This window comes from Cryptomeria japonica, chromosome 5, assembly GCF_030272615.1.
Source record: "Cryptomeria japonica chromosome 5, Sugi_1.0, whole genome shotgun sequence".
NCBI lineage: Eukaryota > Viridiplantae > Streptophyta > Pinopsida > Cupressales > Cupressaceae > Cryptomeria > Cryptomeria japonica.
This window is the reverse complement of record NC_081409.1, coordinates 881900443-881907751: the sequence shown is the minus strand read 5'-3', so window position 1 is coordinate 881907751 and position 7309 is coordinate 881900443. Positions and strand designations below refer to the sequence as shown.

At 33.9% G+C, this 7309-nt stretch overlaps 1 pseudogene; it reads left to right on the top strand.

The window, feature by feature from the left end:
• Positions 1-546: 546 nt before the first annotated feature.
• On the top strand, positions 547-2762 carry LOC131079560 (major strawberry allergen Fra a 1.06-like; annotated as a pseudogene).
• Positions 2763-7309: the final 4547 nt, after the last annotated feature.

The window sequence follows — 7309 nt, the reverse complement described above, 5'->3', positions numbered from 1 at the left end:
TCAAATTGGAGAGCAACTTGTCCAAATTGCTTTTCATGCACTTCTCTCAAATTTACGAAATGCAGAACTTGCAATTGCAGACTCACAACTTCTAATGTCTCACTTAAGTTCCTCACTCACCTCTACAAAGAAAACCATTTTCGTATCGTCAATAAATCTATTTGTAGCAAATGAAATGGTGCCATTTCATAATAAATGCATGTTGTTGTCTTTAGCAAAGCCTGTTGGCCTATCTACTGCATAACAACTCAGGGGATTCACTTGCTCCAATCTAGATGAAGAACAACTTTAGTCTAATATCTTCTTATGTATCGACCAATAAGTTATGTTATGTACAAATCCATGGGTGGAAACATGACTTCTCAATGGTGCACTTGGACAAGTCAAAGCAATTGTATACAATTATGGTGAAAAACCACCTCAACTTCCCTTACTTATTGTTGTTCAATTCAAAATTACATAGGCCCAATTTGGGATTAAAACAACCCAAAAAATATTCCTGTAACTGTAATAATTCGTGGTCTTCAACATCAGATACCACTAAAAATGGCACGGGGCTTAACAATACACAAATCACAAGGGCTCACACATCAAAGAGCAACAATCAACATCAACAAAATTGATCGAAAAGGCTTGACATTCATAGCTATTTCAAGGGCCTGTGAACTTGCAAGTATTTACATTCACCCTCTCTTCACATTCCAAAGATATGCATGCATACAACAAAACCCATATTTTTCTTGACGAAAAGAAGAAATTACATGCTTGACAACATTATCAAATGTAAACTCTTTAGGCAATCAACCATAGCTACAAAACTCCAGGCTTGTTACAACTTCTATTTCTACAATACTTATACCTATCTTCTTAATCTTACCAAGCCTGTATTATCAAACATTAACAATTTTATGATGTTCTCATGCTTCTATATATAATGAATGTAAAACTTTTATGAAATTTTAAAATCTTACATAATTGATTAAACAAACTCTTATCTTTTAATCAAAATTAATGTAGAACACATTTTCAATTCCATAGTATTTGGAATTATATGGAAAATGTTTTATAGAATTCTATTTGAAAAATTTGTGGTGTTTGCAATAGTATCTGAGGTGTTCAAAAGAATGGTATGAATGAGGAAGATGTGGAAGATATGAAAAGATTTGTAGGACCTACTTTTTATATATTAATTATGCATTTGCTTGAGACATTCCAAGGAAATTGTAAATGTAAACCTTATGTTCAATTCTATAATGTTTACAATTATATTGTGCATTTTGAACATATTTTTAGAAAAACACTATTAGTCATTGATCATATTTCCATGTTTATATATACTACAAATTCTAACATTTCAATCTTCCTATCTTTCAGTCCAATCACCTTCTTTTGCTGATAAATGAATTATCTCTATATGAAAAAACACCAAACTTGTTTAACTTCATTAAAAAAAATGAACTATAATGTGTCAATTTATCAAATTGTTTTCTCTGCTATTCTTCTATTTCCCTTCTTTATTGTTTTGTCCAATGTTATTACCTATTACACACCAACATACAATTGCTAGTTGGTACAAACTCATCTATTATACCCTTAAAAATGAAATTGATAAAGATTAGTCATGACATTTTAAATTTAATAAATATTATTATTTAACATTACTTATAAATAATTATAAAATATAAATTTAAGAAATTGTGGTCATAGATAATATTCGTTTGCTGGCCTACGCACATCCTAAGATATCAGTAGCGATAGATATCATATGGAATTTAATGAGTGTGGGGCCAGGAAGCTTCTAGAACAAACATGGGTTTCCCTTTGACCATTAACAAACTTTCAGAACTTGTGATAAGGATCTTCTGAATAGAGTAAGCTAAAGTCCAATTGATTTCCTTAAAAAACATCTTTTGTTTGGCTGGTCTTTTTGTTTTTTTGTGTCTGCTTTTCTCACCAAGAAAGATGCCGCATTCATCGTTTGGATTTGCCTGAAAAGTCAGTTTCATACTAGAAGATGAACAACTCTTGTTATTCACTCTATAAATACCATACATCACCTCATTCTACTCCAAAAGAAGGCAAGCATTTGTAAGAAGAGGTGTAGTAGAAATCTTGAGGTGAGAGAAGCTACAGTATTGAAATAGAGTCTCCAGTGGAGGCAAAAAGGCTGTGGAATGCAAATGTGAAGGACGCCAACAACTTATTGCCAAAGCTAGTTCCAGAGATCATATCGGGAATCACACTTGTTCAAGGAGATGGAGGAGTTGGCACCATTAGACAAGTCAACTTCACTGCAGGTAAGATTTGGCTTCTAAATAAAATGTGCCTGCTGTTTACGTTCAATCATTAGATATTAATCAAATTTTGTAAATTAGCATTTGAAGATATTGTTTTTGATTAGATAAATGCTTTTAGATGGAAGTAAGAGTAGAAAGATGTGAAGATATTGATAGTAATATGATATAAATTTGTTATTGCAGCCAACAGGGATTTTACCTATGTGAAAGAGAAGGTGGACTTAGTTGATGAGGCCAACATGGTTTACAGTTTCAGCCAAGTGGAAGGAGGTTTGATTGGGACAAAGGCAGCTTCAATAAGATACACAGTTAAATTGGCCCCCAAAGCAGGGGGTGGAACGATTACAACCACTACCTGCAAGTATGATAGCCTCCCTGGCGTTCCCCATGATGAAGGCCAAGATCAGTACTTTGTTCAAGATGGTGGAGGAATATCTTATTGCCAATCCCACTTTATACTGCTAAAAGCATCAAGATCCTCCTGTTTCTCAATGGCAGCAGCGCCAGTTGCTCAATAAGGACATGTGTGTATCTCACAATTCACTTAAATCTAATTTAATAAGAATGTGTGTGTCTTAGGCCTATGGGATGGGTCCAACACTAAAGCTTTGAGACTTTCTCAATGTTAGCTTAGATTCTAGCTCCCCAATTTTAGCCTCCGCATAGTTATTTAGAAAAAAATTGCCTCTCTTTTGTAATAATGAGTTAAAAAGTGATGCTTTCTTAAGTATTCAATTATGGATTTGTAATGTTGAAATACAAGTAGAATATTTGTTTTAAAGTGAGCTCTACCTGTGAAACAGAGATATTTTTAGATAACAACAGTTCTGCCAGAGATTGATATATGTTCCTAGTTATTGGATATCCTGCATGATTTTTTTCTAGCATCCTGAGTGAGTTCGCCAATAGATTTCCGTGAGGATAAGAGGTGCAGCTTACTGAAATTATTTGACCAGAAGCAATTTGCAGCTTATCTAGAAATTATAAACAAGTTGATTTAGTTTAGATAACTATAATTGAAGTTAAGCATAGCTGCCTCTTAGAACAAAGGAAAGCCCTGAGACCCAGCGTTGAGTCTTATCAATAGCTCAGATTCCGGTCAATAAGGACCACATGTGCACAAGTATGGATATTTGAAAATTGCACCAACATACAGACCTAAACCAACATGAGAAATTTTTAAGGGATTTGACTTAAAATCCTCCTAGGTTTTGGAAGGCTCTTTTGTAATCGAAGAACTATTGAGACTTTTGTGAAGAAAAAAGAGAAGAAAAGCTTAAAAAGTGAATCTATCCTAAGACAATACCTTTTGATAGTAAAAGGTATTATAGTAAAATTGCACATCATTCGTTGTTTAGATCACAATAATGCATTTTAGTAATAAAAGATTAAAATGCATGATTTTTAACTATCAATAATGATGTAATGCATCAAGTTTCTGTCAATAGTGCTGATAGAAGAGGCAAGCGAGATAATTATATAGAGGGAAAGATGTTTTAAATGAGAGAGTGAAAGAGATATGGAGAAATAGAGATAGAAATAGGGAGATAATGGGAGAAGGGGAAATGGATAGATAGAAAAGTAAAGATATAGGAGGTGATATAAAGAGAGAAGTAGAGAGAGGTAGATATATATACATAGAGAGAGGGAGAGAGAATGAGAGATAGGAGATAGATGGAGTAAATAAGAGATATATCTAGATAATGAGATATAAATAGAGAGGGAAATGAGAGATTTGAAAAAAGAGATGGGGGGAGAGTGAGAAATAAAGATCGACAAAGATAGATAGATAGAGTTAGATTTAGAGAGGGAGAAATAGAGAGTTTGTGTGATAAGGTAGAAACATGGTGTGTGTACACATGTGCACATGCATGTGTGTGTGTGCGTGCACACACATGGATGTGCTCGTATGTGTGTGTTTTATTCTATGCTAAATTATATTTTATTTAAAAAAATTACTAGATATAATATAAAATAAAAAGTAAAATAAACATTTTTTAATACATGTCAAAACTAATCAAAACTAAACTACAGAAGACATATAAGATATAACTACCATACAAAATCTAAATCATGCAAATATACACTATACGGGCCAAGGGCAATTCAAGTGAACAACAAAAGACAAATACGCTACTAGTTGCTTAAAAACTAGGGTAATCATATTATATTGTATGCATATAACCCAAAACAAAATAGACAAGACTATAATTCCTTTTAATCTTTTGAATATAAATTTTCGGGTGTCTTGTATGATAAATCATTAAAAGAGAAACTTTTATGTCACTAAAAATATTCCTGAATAGATATTATAAATTAATCTAATTTTTTAAAATCAACTTAATTAACATTTTAAAAAATGAATAAATAATGATTTTATAAATGTTGAAACATAATTAATTTAAAAATAAAATATCATAAATTAGATAAATATACACCTACTCTCATGAATTTTGGTCAATTTTTTTAAGTTTTTTTTAATGATATATATATATATATATATATATATATATATATATATATATATATATATAAGATTTAAATTATTTGTTTGAAATCTATTATCATCAAATTAGTATAAATAAATAAAATAAATTATTAAAATAGTATCAAAATGTCAATATTACTATCTTTCAATTATATTATTAAAAAATTAAAATATTAAAAACTTATAATCTCATTAACACAAATTTTATAAATTATAATAAAAATATATTTATATTAATATGTTGATGTCGCATAGGTGCTTGCAACAAGGTCTTATGTTAAAAACAAATCAATTTGATCGCTCTGCGTGCAAAAAAATATGTCTCTACGTGCGAAAAAGAAATGCAATGCATCGACATCCTCTTTTGAGTGCTCTTATCAGCCACGGGGAAATTACAGAGGTTCTGCTAATCGATTCGTTGTTTTGGCTAATAACTCCGGGACTGAGGATCTTGGTAGGGTCATTTCACGGACCCGCGATTAAGAGGCCTTCTTTGCAAAAACAAAATACCCTTTGGTTAATGCGGCTAGGGCTCCCCCTCCTCTTTACAATGGCTGGGATTAGGATTGACATTTGGTTAGCCGTAGAAGGGCATTCAGGCAACCAAACGACCTCAAAAGGATTTCCAATCATTGTCGGGAGGAGAGTTTTGTAAAACCTAACTAGGGAAAGAGTTCCTCTGCTTGCTACATTCCTCCACGAAAATCCTTGGGCAAATTATCAGAGGATATGGAAACCTCTGGCCATCACAATTCTAAGGAAATTAAGCTCCCTATGTTAGATCTACCTTCAAATTTCCGAGCTACTCCTAATAGGATGGTCATTGAAATTGATAATTATACCCAGGCTAGGTATCAAATGCATTGTAGTGATAGAATGATCTTTGCTTGGTGGAAAGGCTGGGGGATCCCGTCGGAACAAATTGCTAACTGGGTGTCATCCTCCTTCAATAACCAGGTAAAAATTGACATCCTTCCTGATAATTTCTTAGCTATTGAATGTGGTAATCAAAATCTTAGAAATTCATTACTTAATGGGGATATATTAAAATTTAAAGATCTAGGGTTTGATTGCTGGGAGTGGCAACCTCTCTTTCTCCCATCTCCATTCAATTCCTCTATGGTTAATAGAGCAATTTCACTTGATAAATTCCTTGTAGAATTGCACAATAATGAATTTTTAAGAATAATAGGCAACAAAATAGGTAAATTTGTTGAAGTAAAAAAATCAGCCCTAAGCTTCTTTAACCAACTCTTAATCGTTAATATGAATATTAACATTAAATCTTTAGAGCCTATAACTCTAAAATGTGATAAATCTTGTTTAACCCTACAATTACCCCTTTATAATGGCCCTTTCGAAGAGTCTATGCCAAGGAAGTTTCCCTTCGAGAAACCTTTCCCTGTATCGTTGCTCAAGTCTAATGGCGCTCCATTCAGATTTGTGGAAGGAGGGGGTTTTATCCTAGAGGTCTATAAGATTGATATTAACCCTAATCATCTTTCCTCGAACCTATATCCTCATGGCTCCCCTGTTAAGCCCTCTCATTCCCCTCTTCCTTCACCACTAACTATAAATTCACCTATAGCTGACTCTCTTCTGGGGGATCGAGATCTGGAAGATGGTGAAATCAATGAGGTTATCCCCCAGAAAGAGGAGCTTGGCCTGACAAATATGTCATCATCTAGCTCTCTCATTCCACCAGAGAGGCTGAGTCCCTTGGGGTCTCCCCCTTTAATGGAACTAATTGCCTCTGACCAATCAGTAGAGCTAGATAGGCTTTCCCTGGAGGATCCAGGATTGGCAACCTTACAGGGTCAACCAATCTCTCTAGTCTCAAGTATGGATGGCTTTGAGGAGGCAAAGGTTTGTCCTTCATCTCTGAAGGTTGTTTCTGATCCAATTGTAGAATCTGAGAATGATCAAGTGGCTAGGGAAGTTAAAATCATTGCCAATTTTGTAGGGGAAGAAGTAGTAAACGACCTTGTAGGATTTTGCCAAGATCAAGGGCACAATGAAAAGCATAAAAGAGAGACAATAGAATGACAAGAACAAAACTATATTCTCATCAATATGCAAATGATCAACTGGATTAACCAATACAATGAATATAGGCCTGCTTATATAGGCAAGGCCATATGGATGTACGAGCACACAATTATGACATGTGGCTCAATGAGAAACAAGGGTAGGTAAGAAATACTAGGGGTAGGTAGGAGAAATAATATAATATTCCACAAGAGGTGGATGACCCACCGAATGTGGAGTGTAACAACAAAATAAGACCACAAAGGGTGGAATTTCTCCTACAAGCTCTATCCCTATGTGCACACTTCCCTAAGTGTCTCAAATCCAAACTACGAAGAGATGCATTATCCTAAGTTAACTTAAGTAAAGTGTAATAATATCCATAATGAATATTTATTTACACCAACACTCCCCCTTAAGTGCAACTTAGGGGAATGAAGACTCAAGTCAACAATGCAAGATGGGTCCCGGCTAGTAGGCCATGATAGGTACCCAT